At 37.9% G+C, this 21,557-nt stretch overlaps 1 pseudogene; it reads right to left on the bottom strand.

Moving 5' to 3' along the window:
• Positions 1-45: 45 nt before the first annotated feature.
• LOC137234317 (NADH-ubiquinone oxidoreductase chain 4-like) lies at positions 46-13,868 on the bottom strand (annotated as a pseudogene).
• Between the last annotated feature and the right edge of the window lie 7,689 nt (positions 13,869-21,557).

Below are 21,557 nucleotides of genomic sequence, written 5' to 3'. Positions count from 1 at the left end.
TTCACAAATCAATATTTTAATTAAACTATTTAAATTACTTTAAAATCAAATTATACAAATATCTCTTTTTAAGATCAATATATTTAATGGAAATCAATGTAAAAACATCTTGAAATTTATGCTTATATCTCTTGAGATATCTCTGGATTTACAAGAACACTTTCTATACCAAACTTGCTTCTGGTACCCAATGAAGAAAAACAAGTTACTTTGATTATAATATATTTATTGAGATGTTTACTCGAACGCAGTTAAAAAGCAAGTCACTTCGATTTCATTTGAACAAGTTGAAATTATGTACAAAGAACATAGAATAATAAAAACAGTGTTGCATGAATATGGTCGTTGTATATAAGTGTGCCGTGCAATATATTTCAACACGCCTCCTCAACGGTCATATTCGTGCATTAAAATTCAATTTAAATCAATACACAAATAATTTAGCTTAAACCTAACAATTTAGTAAATTTGTCGTGACTAGGCCTAGCCAAATTCTTAGTTAATATATCTGCTACCATGTTACTACTGCAACAATATTTTAATTCAATTTCGCCTCCTCTATAAGCATTTCTAACATAATGATACTTGATGTCAATATGTTTACTCCTTGAATGATATACCGGGTTCTTAACAAGATTCATGGCGCTTAAGTTGTCACCATTCACTACAATCGCTTTCGGACATTGAAGGTTCATTTCTTTCAGTACCTGCTTTAAATAAATTGCCCCCTTTTGCTGCAGCTGTTAAAGCCATATACTCCGCTTCGGTACTACTCAATGCAACTGTTGCCTGTTTTTTTCGATTCATACGAAAATACGCAACCAGCGAAGAAAAATGCGTAACCAGTATAAGATTTTCGATCGCTGTCATCGCCGCCCCAATCTGCATCAACAAAACCTTCTATGTCTTTTCCGGTGCTATAGTATCTTAACTGTTTGTCTTGCGTAGTGTTTAGATAACGCAAGATTCGTTTCGCTGCTGCCATATGCTCTGAATGTGGATCGTTGTTACGTTGAGCAAGTTTACTTACTGAGTGTAAAATATCCGGTCGTGTACATATGGCTAAGTACATCAATGACCCAACTAACGACTGATATTTTGTTTGATCAGCCTTCTGACACTCACTTTTGTCACAATTAACTTGATGCCCTGCATCTAATGGAACTGTAATTGGCCTGCAATCATTCATTCCATATTCGCTCAACAATTTACGTATATGTGATTTTTGTCCAATACATATAGGCCCTGTTTCCCCATCACGATTTATATCCATACTCAAAAAATGTTGTACAGGTCCTTTGTCGACTACCTCGACTTCATCGGAAATACTTTTCTTTATTTGTTGCATCTGTTTATATTCAGAGCACGCTATCAACAAATCATCTACATAGATTGCTATTATGCTGACATTACCATCACTGTGTTTTACATACACACAAGGTTCACTCTCACATGCTTTGAAACCTATCTTCTTTAAAATACTGTCAAGCTTAATATTCCATTGTCGCCCTGACTGTTTAAGGCCATACAATGCTTTCTTTAACTTTAAATAATGATTTGGGAAATGTTTATCTATGAACATCTCTGGCTGGTACATATATATTTCGTCACACAACTCACTGTTCAAGTACGCGGTTGATACATCCATTTGGTGTAGATGTAAACCAAATTCAGCCGCTATTGCAAAAATCATTCTTATTGTGCTATATCGTACCACCGGAGAAAATGTCTCATTATAATTTACGCCATAAGTTTGAGAACAACCTTTCGCAACTAATCTTGCTTTGAAACGCTCTACATGGCCATTTTAATCTTTCTTCAAAGTAAATACCCATTTGCTACGTACCGCCTTTTGGCCCTTAGGTAATTCCGAAATTTGCCACGTATCATTTTTTAACAATGATTCATATTCATTTTGCATAGCTCTATACCATTCATTACTGTATTTACTTGCCATAGCTTCTTGAACTGTATCAGGTATCTGAATGCCTTCATACTTCATTATATTCAAATAATTATATACTTTTTTTGGTCTACCTCTTGATCCGCTACGATAAAGACTTGGTCTACCACGGCCTCTCTTTACATTTTCCACAGTATGTGCTTCTTCTTTTTCAGCTGACTCGGCTGATTCAAATTCATTTTCGCTGTTTACTGTCGATGCTGCTTGTTGCATTTCATCTTCGTCTGTATTTACATTCGTATTTACACATTTATCGCCACTGTTGTGCTGTATGACCACTTCAAGTACCTGTGTACCATCTTGTACACCATCAGCTGTATTTTTAGCTGAACAATAATCATTACGTGGCATTGACGTCATACTTTCAACAAAGAACACATCTCTGCTGACAATCAATCGCCTAGCTTCACTATCATACAACCGATATGCCTTCGATGTATCAGAGTAACCCACAAATATGTACTCTTTCCCCTTTGCTTTGAACTTATTATTTTGTCGCTTATCTAATGCAATTGCAACTGAACCAAAAATACGTAAATGAGATACCGTCGGCTTATAATTATGCCATACTTCAAATGGGGTTTGCGTATATAACGCCCTTGTTGGTGACCGGTTTCGTAAATAAGCTGCAGTATTCACAGCCTCTGCCCATAACGATTCACTTACACCTGAACTCAGCAACATACATCTTGCCATTTCGATAAGAGTTCGGTTAAACCGCTCTGCCACACCATTCTGCTGGGGTGTGTAGGGCACGGTAAGCTGTCTCACTATACCATTATCTTTTAAATATTTGTCAAAGACATTATTAACAAATTCTGTACCATTATCGCTACGCAGAATCTTAAGTTTTTTACCAGTCTGGCACTCAGCCATAAGCTTAAATTCTTTAAACTTTTCAAAGACTTCATCTTTTGTTCGTAAAAAATAAACAAATACATATCGCGACTTGTCGTCAATGAAAGTCAAAACATATTTTGCGCCACCAATTGATTCATTTCTCATAGGGCCACATACATCTGTATGTACTAAACCCAAAACATCTACTGCTCTGTTTTCAGCATTGCTATATGGTTTCTGTGTACATTTGCTTTGCATACATACCGTACAAATCATATCTTTTGGTATGCTCACATTCAGTCCCCGCACCATTTGTTTGTCGTTCAAATATTTTATGCTAGCAAAATTGAGATGGCCATAACGAGAATGCCATTTATTTGCCTCTTCAACAGATTTCCTTGCAAAAAACAGTGTGTTTTTATTTGCTTCAAATATAAACAAATCACTGACCTTATTTGCACGTAAAATTGTACCTCCGTGCTTGTTCTTGATTGTTGCCGTGTTTCCGTAAAATTCCACGCTGTACCCACTGTTGACTGCCCTTGAAACTGATACAAAGTTGCATTGCAACCCTTGCACATACAACACGTTCACTAGTGTTACGTCAAACTTGTTGGATTTCAATCGCACAACTCCTCTGCCTGTAGCCAACATCTTGTTGTCGCCAGCTAGCATGATTTCTTCTTCATATTTCTCAAATTCAACGAACATATTTCGATTACAACATAAATGTGATGAGGCGCCACTGTCAACGCACCAAACGTCTGCATTTAATACGTTTTCATTTACTGTTGCAAATAATCCGTTCTTGTTATTGTAGTTGTCGCCTTTCTGATGATTTTGTTGTTGTTTCTCTCTGCACTCGGCTGCAAAGTGGCCTTTCTTGCCGCAACTGAAACATTTTAAATTTTGACGCTTGTTTCTTTGATTGTTTTTGTTGTTGTTGGTGTTTGATGTACCCGACCGTGTGTTTATCTGTTCATTTTTTGCTGTATATTTTGCGCATATATTTTCGCGCACCATAAATGCTTGTGCCTTGCCTTCTGCATTTTCAGACTTCGTACACTTGCGTCGCTCGCCTTCTTCAATTAGCTTAATCTTTACAGCACTTAGCTTTGGAAGATCATCTCTTGATTCCAATGCTACCACCAAACTTTCGAAAGATTTTGGCAAACTTGCGAGTAGCATTATCACTAAGAACTCATCTTGAAGCGATACGCCAATTTCTCCAAGCTTATCTGCCACTGACACAAAGTTACACACATATTGTTGCACGCACTCACCATCGGTCATACGCATTCCAAGTAAGCGTTTGAATAGCGTTACTTTTCGTATTGGCCCTTTTGGTCTGTGCACATCGCGTAGGGTATTCCATGATTCGTTTGCCGTCGTACAATTTTTGATGTGGTTTATCTGCATAACGCCAATGCTTAAAATAATTGTAGCAGATGCTTTTTCATCTTTAGCTTTCCATGCTAAAACTTCTTTATTGTCGCCATTTTCCGCAGGCGCTGGACAAGCTTCACTACCAGAAGTTACTGCCCACAATTCTTGGTGTATTAGTACACTCTTGAGCTGAATGCTCCACGAGTCATAATTGGACTCATCCAATTTCGCAATATTGAACAGAGACGAACTCATCGTTGCTATACACACTTATTGTATACGTATATATTGCGTTTCACCAATTATTTCTTTTTGGTAACTGTCTCGAACTTGTTATTTTCTAGGCACCAATGAATTTGCACCTGGTCCTATAACCTCTTGAAATTTATGCTTATATCTCTTGAGATATCTCTGGATTTACAAGAACACTTTCTATACCAAACTTGCTTCTGGTACCCAATGAAGAAAAACAAGTTACTTTGATTATAATATATTTATTGAGATGTTTACTCGAACGCAGTTAAAAAGCAAGTCACTTCGATTTCATTTGAACAAGTTGAAATTATGTACAAAGAACATAGAATAATAAAAACAGTGTTGCATGAATATGGTCGTTGTATATAAATGTGCCGTGCAATATATTTCAACAAAACAAAAGAAGATATTCTCGGATTTTCCGCACTCTAAAGGAATATAAACCAGAAAAATTTTTCCCATGTTGAGTATAAGCATATAAATACAAAGTATAACAAGCCCCCAAAAAAGATATTAATGATAATATAATTTTACTTAACCAAGATCATCTAATAATTCTATTTAACAAAGAAACTTCTCCTAATAAATTTAATGATGGAGGAGCAGATATATTACAAATACACAATAAAAATCGTCATAAAGTTATTGAAGGTATAAAATTTAATAAACATTTATTAATTAATAATCTACGACTCCCTAATCGTTCATAAGTAATATTTGCTAAACAAAATAAACCAGATGAACAAAGACCATGAGCAATTATTAATACATAAGCACCAGATAACCCTCAATAGTTTAATGTTAAAATACCTCTTAAAACAATTCTTTTATGAGAAACAGATGAATAAGCAATTAAAGATTTCAAATCAGTTTGACGTAAACAAACTAAACTAATCAAAAATCCCCCAACTAATCTAATTCTAATAAAAATATAATTATATTTTAAACCACTAAATTTTAAAAATGAAAAAATTCGTAATAAACCATAACCCCCTAATTTTAATATAATTCCTGCTAAAATTATTGAACCTGAAACAGGAGCCTCCACATGAGCTTTAGGTAATCATAAATGAACTAAAAATATAGGTATTTTTACTAAAAAAGATATAATTAATGATAAATATAATAAATCATAATTAAATAAATATTTATATAAAAAATAAAAATTTAAATTTATATAAGTATTATATAAATAAACAAGTAAGGAAGGTTAAGTTCGGGTGTAACCGAACATTACATACTCAGTTGAGAGCTATGGTGACAACATAAGGGAAAATAACCATGTAGGAAAATGAACCGAGGGAAACCCTGGAATGTGTTTGTGTGACATGTGTATCAAATGAAAGGCATTAAAGAGTATTTTATGAGGGAGTGGGCCATAGTTCTATAGGTGGACGCCATTTAGGGATATCGCCATAAAGGTGGATCAGGGTTGACTCTAGAATTTGTTTGTACGATATGGGTATCAAATGAAAGGTGTTAATGAATATTTTAAAAGGGAGTAATCTTTAGTTCCATAGGTGGACGCCGTTTCGAGATATCTCCATAAAGGTGGAACAGGGGTGACCCTAGAATTTGTTTGTACGATATGGGTATCAAATTAAAGGTATTAATGAGGGTTTTAAAAGGGAGTGGTGGTAGTTGTATAGGTGGTCGCCTTTTCGAGATATCGCAATAAAGGTGTACCAGGGGTGACTCTAGACTTTGTTTGTACGATATGGGTATCAAATTAAAGGTATTAATGAGGGTTTTCAAAGCGAGTGGTGGTAGTTGTATAGGAGGTCGCCTTTTCGAGATATCGCCATAAAGGTGGACCAGGGGTGACTCTAGAATGCGTTTGTACAATATGGGTATCAAACGAAAGGTGTTAATGAGTATTTTAAAAGGGAGTGGGCCTTAGTTCTATAGGTGGACGCTTTTCGAGGTATCGCAATAAAGGTGGACCAGGGGTGACTCTAGACTTTGTTTGTACGATATGGGTATCAAATTAAAGGTATTAATGAGGGTTTTCAAAGGGAGTTGTGGTAGTTGTATAGGTGGTCGCCTTTTCGAGATATCGCAATAACGGTGGACCAGGGGTGACTCTAGACTTTGTTTGTACGATATGGGTATCAAATGAAAGGTATTAATGAGTATTTTTGAAAGGGAGTGGGCCTTCGTTCTATAGGTGGACACCTTTTCGAGGTGTCGCAATAAAGGTGGACCAGGGGTGACTCTAGACTTTGTTTGTACGATATGGGTATCAAATGAAAGGTGTTAATGAGTATTTTAAAAGAGCGTGGGTCTTAGTTCTATAGGTGGACGCCTTTTCGATATATCGCCATAAAGGTGGACCAGCGGTGCCTCTAGAACCTGTTTGTACGATATTAGTATCAAATTAAAGGTATTAATGAGAGTTTTAAAAAGGAGTGGTGGTAGTTGTATATGTGGAGGCGTTTTCCAGATATCGACCAAAATGTGGACCAGGGTGACCCAGGACATTATCCGTTGGATACCGCTAATTTATTTATGTATGTAATACCTGCCAAGATTTCAAGGGTTTTTTATTTCGCCCTCCAGAACTTTTTAATTTTCTTGTATTTAATATGGTAGGTGTCACAACCATTTTACAGAGTTTTTTCTAAAGTTATATTTCGCGTCAATAAACCAATCCAATTACCATGTTCCATCCCTCTTTTCGTATTTGGTATAGAATTATGGCATTTTTTTCATTTTTCGTAATTTTGATATCGAAAAAGTGGGCGTGGTCATAGTCGGATTTCGTTCATTTTTTTTACCAAGATAAAGTGAGTTCAGATAAGTACGTGAACTAAGTTCAGTAAAGATATGTCGATTTTTGCTCAAGTTATCGTGTTAACCGCCATGCGGAAGAACAGACGGAAGACTGTGTATAAAAACTGGGCGTGGCTTTAACCGATTTTGCCCATTTTCACAGAAAACAGTTAGCGTCATAAAATCTATGCCCCTACCAAATTTCAAAAGGGTTGGTAAATTTTTGTTCGACTTATGGTATTAAAAGTATCCTAGACAAATTAAATGAAAAAGGGCGGAGCCACGCCCATTTTGAAATTTTCTTTTATTTTTGTATTTTGTTGCACCATGTCATTACTGGAGTTGAATTTTGACATAATTTACTTATATACTGTAAAGATATTAAATTTTTTGTTAAAATTTTACTTTAAAAAATTTTTTTTTTAAAAGTGGGCGTGGTCCTTCTCCGATTGCGCTAATTTTTATTAAGCGTACATATAGTAATAGGAGTAACGTTCCTGCCAAATTTCATCATAATATCTTCAACGACTGCCAAGTTACAGCTTGTAAAAATTTTAAATTACCTTCTTTTAAAAGTGGGCGGTGCCACGCCCATTGTCCAAAATTTTACTAATTTTCTATTCTGCATCATAAGTTCAACGCACCTACCTAGTTTCAAAGCTTTATCTGTCTTTGGTAATGAATTATTGCACTTTTTCTGTTTTTCGAAATTTTCGATATCGAAAAAGTGGGAGTGGTTATAGTCCGATATCCTTCATTTTAAATAGCGATCTGAGATGTGTGCTCAGGAACCTGCGTACCAAATTTCATCAAGATACCTCAAAATTTACTCAAGTTATCGTGTTAACGGACGGACGGACGGACGGACATGGCTCAATCAAATTTTTTTCGATCCTGATGATTTTGATATATGGAAGTCTATATCTATCTCGATTCCTTTATACCTGTACAACCAACCGTTATCCAATCAAACTTAATATACTCTGTGAGCTCTGCTCAACTGAGTATAAAAAATTAGAGGTACCCGACAGATCATGTTCTGGGTCACACTGCTCCACATTTTGGTCGATATCACGAAAACGTCTTCACATATATGTATATATACAACTGAGGGCCACTCCCCTTTAAAACCCTCATTAATACCTTAAATTTGATACCCATAACGTACAAACCCATTCTAGAGTCACCCCTGGTCCACCTTTATGGCGATATCTCGAAAAGGCGTCCACCAATAGAACTAAGGCCCACTCCCTTTTAAAATAATCTTTAATACCGTACATTTAATACCCATGTCACACAAATGCATTCCAGGGTTACCCTGGGTTCATTTTCCTACATGGTGATTTTCCCTTGTTTGACAAAAGATGAAAGAAAATCGTTCCAAAAAACGTCAGCGTTGGTTTACAATGTGGTCGATATTTCCCAAACGTATTTGATATGGAATTAAAAACCATTTATAAACAATCTACGAAACCCTACGAAACCAACGCAGCTATAATTATACTCAGATGAGCAGAGCTCACAGAGTAGAGGAACTGCGGCAATTGTGGTATACCTTTTGGTTGACGCGTAATTTCTGCCAAACTACAAGTCCAATTTCAGTCTTTTCTAGCACATGCTGCTTGGAAAAATATTACGAACGACATATGTGGACAAAACTTGTGTATAACTGACAGTTTACATTTTATAAGATGAAATATGCAGCAACCTGAAAAGCCGCTTCCTCAAAAATTGGAGGGTAATATGGTATACACGCGTAGTTTAATTTGGTATACTGTACCACATTACCCGAAGTGTACTCAAATAAGTTTTACTGAGGGAAAAATTAAATAAAACATTTTAAAGTTATTAAATTTTATTTCAGAAACATGTATTTAATAAACAAAAGGTAACAAAAACAAGTAAGGAAGGCTAAGTTCGGGTGTAACCGAACATAACATACTCAGTTGAGAGCTATGGAGACAAAATAAGGAAAATCAATCTGGGGTAACCCTGGAATGTGGTTGTATAACATGTGTATCAAATGAAAGGTATTAAAGAGTATTTTAAGAGAGAATAGGCCATAGTTCTATGGATGAACGCCATTTAGGGATATCGCCATAAAGGTAGACCAGGGCTGACTCTAGAATTTGTTTGTACGATATGGGTATCAAATGAAAGGTGTTACTGAGCATTTTAAGAGGCAGTGGGCCTTAGGTCTATCGGTGGACGCCTTTTCGAGATGTCCCCATTAAGGTGGACCAGGGGTGCTTCTAGAATGTGTTTGTACGATATGGGAATCAAATGAAAGGTGTTACTGAGCATTTTAAGAGGGAGTGGGCATTAGGTCTATAGGTGGACGCCTTTTCGAGATATCGCCATTAGGGTGGGCCAGGGGTGACTCTAGAATGTTTGTACGGTATGGGTATCAAACGAAAGGTGTTACTGAGCATTTTAAGAGGGAGTGGGCATTAGGTCTATAGGTGGGCGCCTTTTCGAGATATCGCCATTAGGGTGGGCCAGGGGTGACTCTAGAATGTGTTTGTACGATATGTGCATCAAACGAAAGGTGTTACTGAGCATTTTAAGAGGGAGTGGGCATTAGGTCTATAGGTGGACGCCCTTTCGAGATATCGCCATTAGGGTGGGCCAGGGGTGACTCTAGAATGTTTGTACGATATGGGTATCAAACGAAAGGTGTTACTGAGCATTTTAAGAGGGAGTGGGCATTAGGTCTATAGGTGGACGCCTTTTCGAGATATCGCCATTAGGGTGGGCCAGGGGTGACTCTAGAATGTGTTTGTACGATATGGGTATCAAATGAAAGGTGGTAAGGAGTATTTTAAAAGGGAGTAATCCTTAGTTCTATAGGTGGACGCCTTTTCGAGATATCGCCATAAAGGTGGACCAAGGGTGACTCTAGAATGTTTGTACGATATGGGTATCAAACGAAAGGTGTTACTGAGCATTTTAAGAGGGAGTGGGCATTAGGTCTATAGGTGGACGCCTTTTCGAGATATCGCCATTAGGGTGGGCCAGGGTGACTCTAGAATGTGTTTGTACGATATGGGTATCAAATGAAAGGTGGTAATGAGTATTTTAAAAGGGAGTAATCCTTAGTTCTATAGGTGGACGCCTTTTCGAGATATCGCCATAAAGCTGGACCAAGGGTGACTCTAGAATGTTTGTACGGTATGGGTATCAAACGAAAGGTGTTACTGAGCATTTTAAGAGGGAGTGGGCATTAGGTCTATAGGTGGACGCCTTTTCGAGATATCTCCATTAGGGTGGGCCAGGGTGACTCTAGAATGTGTTTGTAAGATATGGGTATCAAATGAAAGGTGGTAATGAGTATTTTAAAAGGGAGTAATCCTTAGTTCTATAGGTGGACGGCTTTTCGAGATATCGCCATTAGGGTGGGCCAGGTGTGGCTCTAGAATGTTTGTACGATATGGGTATCAAACGAAAGGTGTTACTGAGCATTTTAAGAGGGAGTGGGCATTAGGTCTATAGGTGGACGCCTTTTCGAGATATCGCCATTAGGGTGGGACAGGGGTGACTCTAGAATGTTTGTATGATATGGGTATCAAACGAAAGGTGTTACTGAGCATTTTAAGAGGGAGTGTACATTAGGTCTATAGGTGGACGCCTTTTCGAGATATCGCCATTAGGGTGGGCCAGGGGTGACTCTAGAATGTGTTTGTAAGATATGGGTATCAAATGAAAGGTGGTAATGAGTATTTTAAAAGGGAGTAATCCTTAGTTCTATAGGTGGACGGCTTTTCGAGATATCGCCATTAGGGTGGGCCAGGTGTGACTCTAGAATGTTTGTACGATATGGGTATCAAACGAAAGGTGTTACTGAGCATTTTAAGAGGGAGTGGGCATTAGGTCTATAGGTGGACGCCTTTTCGAGATATCGCCATTAGGGTGGGCCAGGGTGACTCTAGAATGTGTTTGTACGATATGGGTATCAAATGAAAGGTGGTAATGAGTATTTTAAAAGGGAGTAATCCTTAGTTCTATAGGTGGACGCCTTTTCGAAATATCGCCATTAGGGTGGGCCAGGTGTGACTCTAGAATGTTTGTACGATATGGGTATCAAACGAAAGGTGTTACTGAGCATTTTAAGAGGGAGTGGGCATTAGGTCTATAGGTGGACGCCTTTTCGAGATATCGCCATTAGGGTGGGCCAGGGTGACTCTAGATTGTGTTTGTACGATATGGGTATCAAATGAAAGGTGGTAATGAGTATTTTAAAAGGGAGTAATCCTTAGTTCTATAGGTGGACGCCTTTTCGAAATATCGCCATTAGGGTGGGCCAGGTGTGACTCTAGAATGTTTGTACGATATGGGTATCAAACGAAAGCTGTTACTGAGCATTTTAAGAGGGAGTGGGCATTAGGTCTATAGGTGGACGCCTTTTCGAGATATTGCCATTAGGGTGGGCCAGGGGTGACTCTAGAATGTTTGTACGATATGGGTAACAAACGAAAGGTGTTACTGAGCATTTTAAGAGGGAGTGGACACTAGGTCTATAGGTGGACGCCTTTTCGAGATATCGCCATTAGGGTGGGCCAGGGGTTACTCTAGAATGTTTGTACGATATGGGTATCAAACGAAAGGTGTTACTGAGCATTTTAAGAGAGAGGGGGCATTAGTTCTATAGGTGGACGCCTTTTCGAGATATCGCCATTAGGGTGGGACAGGGGTGACTCTGGTATGTTTTTGTACGATATGGATATCAAATTAAAGGTATTAATGAGGGTTTTAAAAGCGAGTGGCCCTTAGATGTATATGTGAAGGCGTTCTCGTGATATCCACCAAAATGTGGACCAGGTGATCCAGAAAATCATCTGTCGGGTACTGCTAATTTATTTATATATGCAATACCACTAACAGTATTCCTGCCAAGATTCCAAGGGCTGTTGATTTCGCCTTGTAGAACTTTTTCATTTTCTTCTACTTAATATGGTAGGTGTCACACCCATTTTACAAAGATTTTTCCAAAGTTATATTTTGCGTCAACAAACCAATCTAGTTTCCATGTTTCATCCCTTTTTTCGTATTTGGTATAGAATTATGGCATTTTTTTCATTTTTCGTAATTTTCGATATCGATAAAGTGGGCGTGGTTATGGTCAGATTTCGCCCATTTTTTATACCAAGAAAAAGTGAGCTCAGGTTAGTACGTGGGCTAAGTTTAGTAAAGATATATCGGATTTTGCTCAAGTTATTGTGTTAATGGCCGAGCGGAAGGACAGACGGTGGACTGTGTATAAAAACTGGGCGTGGCTTCCACCGATTTCGCCCATTTTCACAGAGAACAGTTACCGTCATAGAATCTATGCTCCTACCAAATTTGAGAAGGATTGGTAAATTTTTGTTCGACTTATGGCAATAAAAGTATTCTAGACAAACTAAATGAAAATGGGCGGAGCCACGCCCATTTTGAAATTTTCTTTTATTTTTGTATTTTGTTGCATCATATCATTACTGGAGTTGAATTTTGACTTAATTTACTTATATACAGTAAAGATATTAAATTTTTTGTTAAAATTTGAATTAAAAAAAATTTTTTTTTAAAAAGTGGGCGTGTTCTTAATCCAATTTTGCTAATTTTTATTTAGCACATATAGAGTAATAGTAGTAACGTTCCTGCCAAATTTCATCATGATATCTTCAACGACTGCCAAATTACAGCTTGCAAAACTTTTAAATTACCTTCTTGTAAAAGTGGGCGGGCCACGCCCATTGTCCAAAATCTTACTAATTTTCTATTCTGCGTCATAACATCAACCCATCTACAAAGTTTCGTCGCTTTATCTGTCTTTTGTAATGAGTTATCGCACTTTTTCGGTTTTTCGAAATTTTCGATATCGAAAAAGTGGGCGTGGTTATAGTCCGATATCGTTCATTTTAAATAGCGATCTGAGATGAGTGCTCAGGAACCTACATACCAAATTTCATCAAGATACCTCAAAATTTACTCAAGTTATCGTGTTAACGGGCGGACGGACGGACGGACGGACGGACGGACGGACGGACGGACGGACATGGCTCAATCAAATTTTTTTTCGATCCTGATTATTTTGATATATGGAAGTCTATATCTATCTCGATTCCTTTATATATGTACAACCAACCGTTATCCAATCAAACTTAATATACTCTGTGAGCTCTGCTCAACTGAGTATAAAAATACTAATCAATATAAGTAAAGAAACAAATAACATATAAAATAATAAATAAATTCCAGCTTGTAAACGTTCAGGTTGATAACCTCAACCTAAAATTAAAAATAATGTAGGAATTAATCGTCTTTCAAAAAATAAATAAAATATAAATAAATTTATTGAACTAAAAGTTAAAATTAAAAATATTAATAAAACTAAAATATTTAATAAAAATAAATTTTTATAATTATCCAATTTATTAATAATATAACGAGCATTTAATATAAGAATACAAATCCAAACTCTTAATAAAATTAATCCATTTGAAAGAACATCTATACCTATAAAATAAGAAATATTTATAAAATAATTTAAACTAAAATTAAATAAAATTATTATAAATATTATTAATAATAATAATAAATGAACCATTCAATATAATTTTTTTATAAAACGAATAGGAAATATAAAAATTAACATAAAAATAAATTTTAACATTATAATAAATTAAAAGATTGAAAATAATCATTACCATAAGTTCGAATTAATGAAACTAAAATTGAAAGACCTAATACTCCTTCACAAACTCTAAAAATTAAAAATTAAATTCTAAAAAAATTCTATAGTCTATTAAATTTAAATATATAAATAATATAAAAAATAAACTTAAAACAATATATTCTAATCTCAACAATATTGATAACAAATGTTTATGATTAGAAATAAAAACTAAACTCCCAATTAAAAATAAAATAAGAGGTAATACTCAATATAAAATTATTAACATTAGGTTTAATAGTTTAATAAAAGCATTGGTCTTGTAAATCAAATATAAATATTATTTTTTTAAAACTTCAAGAAAAAAGAAACTTCTTTATCATTAATCTCCAAAATTAATATTTTTATAAACTATTCCTTGTATAATTCAATTAACTTTTTTTATTACTACATTAATTTCTAGAATAAATTTTATTCAAATAAATCACCCATTAGCTATAGGACTAATATTAATTATACAAACATTACAAATTTGTATATTAACAGGAATATTATATAAAACATTCTGATTTTCTTATATTTTATTTTTAATTTTTTTAGGAGGAATATTAGTATTATTTATTTATGTTACTTCACTGGCATCAAATGAAATATTTTCATTATCAATTAAAATAACAATTTCATGTATCATAATATTCATTGTTATAATAATAATTTCAATTCTCTTAGATAAACCTTTTATCCTAAATTATATAGAAAATAATGAAATAAAAACAATTGTTGGATGTCACAGCGATCAGTATGAACGCCACATAACATGACCAGTACGGGAACACACCATTATTTGGTCATCTGTATATTAACATAGACATTTGTAATCTCTATATTCACATTCATGTTATCGATAAGTCAATATAACTTCATAATACCTTTTGTCATCACTGTTTTTGCAAATTCTTTGTACATACCGGCAAATTTTCTATACGTACTAATAAACCTGTAAAACTATTGATACCACTAAATCAAATTCAGTGTCTTATTATATTAAATCCGGTAGTAGTGCAGTTATACTAAGCATCTATTTCGAAACCAAGACCATCGACTAAATTGTAAGGGTCTACAACCATACTCAACGGGAAGAGCTTTTTTGGTTGGTTCATCACGCCATTTAAACAACTGCTGAAAGGTAAGGTGACGAGATCGTTGGCTTCGCGGAATATGACCCGGCATTTCATATAGAATCTAATTTGGATTCTGCTCCCGCCACTGGTCCTTCGAGCCGGATCAGTTTTCGCGAAATACCACTAACTCTGATGTCAAGAAATCGCTTGTGTCCACCTAACCTCAAAAGGCATCGCCAAACACGTTTAGTCAATTCTTCGTAACGCGAACAAAGCTGACTGTTTGTAATCGCCAAGAGCGAGCGTTCAACACTACAAAGCTCATCATCATTTCTATCAGCATACACCATCAAGGCCATCCGAATCCGTAAACCCCCCAATTGTGACGAAAGGCAACAGGATTTCGAGGTAAGTGACTGTATCATTTCGTTGGCAATTTTTTTTTCTATACCGACATGCCGGGAACCGACTCACCGGCTGAGAAATCAGTGGCTCTCACTGAAGAAGAGCAACTGGTGGCGGAACAAATCGATCTGCTCGAACGTTTACGTAAAGAGCGACCAAATTTCGATAAAGATGGACCAAATCGACGTTCTAAAGGGCAGTTTGCTACACGCCTCAATCGAATCTCGCAAACTCTTTTAGCCTTCAATGCGAACCATCGCACATTGGTGCGTTCCAGATTATCTCGAGATGACGAATATTTCAAACGGGACATCTTTGGGTCTTTTCAATCTGAGCATGCAGATGCAATCGACCATATCGAAAATGTATTCGACCAACTGTATCCAAATGAAACCCACGAAACCCAAACCGCCTTTCCTAATTCTACTGCATCGGCTTCTGCAACAACGGAAACGATTAATACGATCATACGTGAAGTTCACACCCATAGCACGTTTAGACCTCCTGAGCTGAAAATAGAAAAATTTGACGGCGAACCAACTAAATGGCCAACCTTTTTTGCATCATTTCAAGCTATTCATAATAATCCAAAGTTATCAAAGCATCAAAAATTTGTGTATCTAAAATCATTTCTTACCACAGACGTAACGTCATCCATCGCTCATTTGGAGGTTATGGATGACACGTATGACGAAGCCCTCAATGATTTAAAGGATCGTTATAGTAATGATCAGGTTCTGTTTACAGCATTCATGAGAAAATTTATGAATTTGCCGACTTATAGTCAACGTGAATCGGCAGCTGAGCTTAAATCATTGCATGACTCTGCACGTGCCTACGTTGTTCAATTGAAGAACCTTAAGTTCAATACCGAGGCGAATTCTGAGTTTTTTGCGTTCCATTTACTCGAGAAGCTCTCACCAGCTACACGTCTTGATTTTGAAAGATATCGCAAGGAACCGAAGACAGTTGCAAAACTTCAACAATTACTAGACTTTTTGAAATCGACATTTCTCATTGCTGATGCTGCCGTTCATGCAAGTCACCACAACAATTCCAAAGCATCACTTAATGCAAAGGCTAACAATATATCCACCAAGCCTGTTAACAGGAGGGAAATACGAAATCTTCACGTCGCAAAAAAATCCATCATCTGTCCGATCGAAGGGTGTAAGGGATCACATGTCCTTCGCAAGTGCCAACAATTTTTGCAATGGACCCCCTTTGAGCGCAAATCGTTCGCAAGTACCCATAAGCTGTGCTTTAATTGTCTCGGTCATTCAACCTCAACACCATGTTCTAGCAAACATTCTTGTTTTACCTGTGGTGGTAGGCATCACACTTTATTGCATTTCAACCATTCAAAGTTATCATCAAATACAACATCTCTCCGAGATCCAGAACCGCTATCGAACTCACCTCACGTTAACCATGCGCCTTTGGTTAATCCGCAAATGGTTTCCAACAATTTGGTACACACAAGTTCCACAATTCTACTTGCAACAGCAATTGTCAATGTCATTGATGCATCTGGCCAGCCTGTCCGGCTTCGTGCATTAATCGACAATGGATCGCAGCAATCCGTCATTACTACGCGCTTTGTTCAACGACTGAAATTACCCTTCATTCCTTTCTGTATAGGTTACCGGCCCATGGGGGAATCTCAATACAAAATTGCTGATAAGGGAGTTATTCTTAGTATTCAATCAATTGTCAATCCTAACTTTAATTTTAAAACGAAATTTGCAGTTCTTCCATCAATCACCTCGGAGTTGCCTTTGCATCCAGTCAAAGTGAAGTCTTGGCCTCATCTTAAAAATTTATCACTGGCTGATCCTCACTATGCAACTCCGGGCCAAATTGATTTGTTATTGGCCGGCGATGTATACGGTCGCATTCTTGAAAGCGGGGTGTGTAAGGGTGAGATCGGTGATCCCATTGCTCAATGCACGGCTTTGGGGTGGATCCTGTTTGGGGAATTATTTCAACAAAATCATGTTCTAACCTTTCCATTAACTCAGTGTAACCATATTTCCACAACAGAAATACGAGATTTGCTTACAAGGTTTTATGAACTAGAGGAAGTACCTATTGTCAGATCGATATCCAAGGAAGATGAATGGACAGAAAGGTTTTACCAGGAGACTACCCTTCGTCAACGAAATGGAAAGTTTATGGTGCGCCTACCCTTCAAATCCTATTTAGATCCGTCAATTGCATTAGGTTCCTCCTACGAAGTGGCACTTCAACGCTTTCAATCGCTACAACGTCGCTTCAGCCGTGACGACAAATTCAAGGAAGCATATTTTAAGGTCTTTAACGAGTATCAAAAATTGAATCAGGTCAAGTTAATGCACCAGATCCAAGAAAAGCATTATTATTTGCCCCACCATGCAGTGTTTAAAGAAACCAGCCTCACCACCAAACTTCGACAGGTTTTTGACGGCTCGGCCAAGTCTACAAACGGAAAATCGTTAAACGACATTTTGACCACCGGTCCCGTTTTACAAGCCAATTTAGTCTCAATTATTCTAAACTGGAGAACGCACAAATATGCCTTCATTGCAGATATTGAAAAAATGTATCGCTGCATCGACATGCATCCAGACGACACCCACTATCAATACATTTTATGGCAAGACGACGACAATTCGGGCATTCAAACATATGCGCTTCAAACTGTAACGTTTGGCCTCGCACCATCACCGTATCAGGCTATTAAAACTCTTCACGTATTGGCCGAAGAAGCCAAACTCACTTCGCCAGCGGTCTACAGCGCTCTTAAGTTTGAAACATACGTGGATGACGTCACGACCGGAAGCGAAACAATCGAGGACGCCATACAAATGATTCAAGAACTCATTAAGTTGCTTCGCAGTGCTGGCTTTGAACTTCGCAAATGGGCGAGCAATTCACCCGAAATTCTTAAGCAAATTCCCGTCGAATATCGCGATGAAACCACGATGTGTTTATTCAATCCTGAAGATTCCATTAAAGCACTTGGGTTGGGATGGTCAAGACTCAGCGATTTTTTTACCTTTTCGATGAAATTTCCAACGGAGACGCGACTGACAAAACGCAATGTCTCCTCGATAGTGGCACGTCTGTTCGACCCACTCGGTTGGCTGAATCCCTTCGTCACCAAGGAAAAAATTTTTCTAAACAAGCTATGGGAACAGAAATTGGATTGGGATGAACCCATAACGTGTATCAATCTACAGTCTGAATTTAACCAAACTATGGATGACCTTCAGTTAATCAAGTACATTGAAATCCCTCGCTGGATCCGTACATCCTCAACGAACAAAAACAACCAACTTCACGTTTTCTGCGACAGTTCAACCAAGGCCTACGCCACCGCGATTTATCTCCGAACGGTCGACGTAAACGGATACGTCTATGTCAACCTATTAGCAGCAAAGAGTAAACTGGCACCCATTCGAAAACCGTTAACAATACCTAGAGCAGAACTATGCGGTGCGACGCTGGCGGTCACATTACTTGATGCTGTCAAACAATCATTGAGACTCAACATCGACAAGGTTTTTATGTGGACCGATTCCACCGTCGTATTATCCTGGATTCGAGGAGATCCCAATCGCTGGGCTGTCTTCGTATGCAATCGCGTTCACAAAATTCTGGCGTCGACTGAAGTTGAACAATGGAATCATGTCTCTTCCTCAGCTAATCCAGCCGATCTCAACAGTCGGGGTTTAACAATTACCGAACTGCGCGATTCGTCACTATGGTGGCACGGACCTCCATTTCTATCTTTGTCACAAGCGGAATGGCCAAACTCATCATACGAACTTCACGACGATGATGATTCCGAACTTCGTGCTCGATTCAAAAGCATAAATCTTACTACAAAGGAAGAGGGCGGATTGGAACCACTCCTTAAACGATTTTCCAACTTCAATCGCCTTCGTCGAGCTGTCGCATACGCCATTCGTTTTGTGAAAATTATGAGATCTTCAATCAACCTCACACGGCAACGTCCATCAATTGCAATGCTTTCGAACCCAATAAGCCACCTCATTCAACATATCCCTCCTCCTACAGTTATCGAAATTCAACATAGCGAATTGTCACTCATCCGCTGGATCCAATCCACGGAATTCTCATCCGAGCTCAAAACAGTTCACACTAAGAAACCAATTCCAAAATCTAGCAAACTATTTCGTCTTAATCCATTCATTGACGATAATAATATTCTTCGTGCAAATGGCCGCTTGCAAAATGCCTTTATTACGTTTGAAGAGAAATTTCCAATAATACTCCCGTCAACGAGCCACCTCGCGACGTTAATCGTATACCATTATCATCGCCTCACGCTACATGGAGGGCCCCAAGTCACCGTCAATCAAATTCGACAAATTTACTGGATTTTAGATGTGCGCAATCTCGCTCGTCGTCTCATCCGAAGCTGTGTTATTTGTTTCAGGGCGCATCCAGTTTTATCTCAACAACAAATGGCCGCCTTACCCACGGTGCGTGTGAACCACAACACTCGACCATTCGCTTCCACCATCATCGATTACGCAGGTCCATATGACATTCGTTCCTCAAGAGGTCGCGGCCAAAAGTCATACAAGGGCTACGTCGCTGTGTTCACTTGCATGACCACCAAAGCAGTTCACTTGGAGGCAGCTGGCGATCTCTCGACCCAAACATTCCTACACGCATTCGACCGTTTTGTGGCCAGGCGAGGATTTTGTCACGACGTATTCAGTGACTGCGGAACGAATTTTGTTGGTGCTGATCATGAGAATCAAAGAAGCCAATCCCAATATCTCCGATCAATAGCAAAGGAAATTATCCCAGCTCTCACGAATCGACATATTCAATGGCATTTTAGCCCACCCGGTGCTCCTCATTTTAATGGTTTAGCTGAAGCGGCGGTGAAATCCATGAAATTTCACTTGGCTAGAGTAATCGGAAAGGCCAAATTGACTTTTGAGGAGTTCTCAACCGTCCTAACCCGCATTGAGGCGGTGCTAAATTCCAGACCGATCTCACCAATTACGGATAATCCCAACGACTTTACTGCAATAACGCCTGGACACTTCCTTACGGGCAACGCTCTTCTATCTCGACCGCAACCACCATGTGAATCGAATCCAATTAAACGACATCAGCTAATGGACCAAATGGTTCAGCACTTTTGGCAGCGATTCAAAGAGGATATTTTGTCAACTATGCAGATCCGTACTAAATGGCAAGAAAGGAAGCCGAGCATTAAGGAAAACGATTTGGTTATCATCAAAGATGATCGCTTTCCAGTTGGTCAGTGGCCCATGGGTCGCGTGGTCTCGTTACATCCCGGAAGCGATGAGCTCATTCGCGTGGTAACCATCAAGACAGCCACGGGCACGTTCAAAAGACCGATCACAAAGCTCGCCTTGGTACCCATCGTTGCTCATTAACCTGTTAACTATTGCCATACGAATTTGGGTCAGTCACTTATTCTCCTATTCGAGTAAAACTATGTGGATTTCATATATATACAACCTGTTTACTTATTGCCATACGAATTTGGTTCAGTCATTTATTCTCTTCTCCGAGTAATGCCATGTTGATTCATATACAACCAGTTTAACGCAGGACTAATGCCAACAATGTTGCCATGGCCGGGAGAATGTTGGATGTCACAGCGATCAGTATGAACGCCACATAACATGACCAGTACGGGAACACACCATTATTTGGTCATCTGTATATTAACATAGACATTTGTAATCTCTATATTCACATTCATGTTATCGATAAGTCAATATAACTTCATAATACCTTTTGTCATCACTGTTTTTGCAAATTCTTTGTACATACCGGCAAATTTTCTATACGTACTAATAAACCTGTAAAACTATTGATACCACTAAATCAAATTCAGTGTCTTATTATATTAAATCCGGTAGTAGTGCAGTTATACTAAGCATCTATTTCGAAACCAAGACCATCGACTAAATTGTAAGGGTCTACAACCATACTCAACGGGAAGAGCTTTTTTGGTTGGTTCATCACGCCATTTAAACAACTGCTGAAAGGTAAGGTGACGAGATCGTTGGCTTCGCGGAATATGACCCGGCATTTCATATAGAATCTAATTTGGATTCTGCTCCCGCCACTGGTCCTTCGAGCCGGATCAGTTTTCGCGAAATAC

This window comes from Eurosta solidaginis, chromosome X (genome assembly GCF_040869045.1).
Source record: "Eurosta solidaginis isolate ZX-2024a chromosome X, ASM4086904v1, whole genome shotgun sequence".
NCBI classification, from domain to species: domain Eukaryota; kingdom Metazoa; phylum Arthropoda; class Insecta; order Diptera; family Tephritidae; genus Eurosta; species Eurosta solidaginis.
This window is presented reverse-complemented; position numbering and strand designations above follow the sequence as displayed.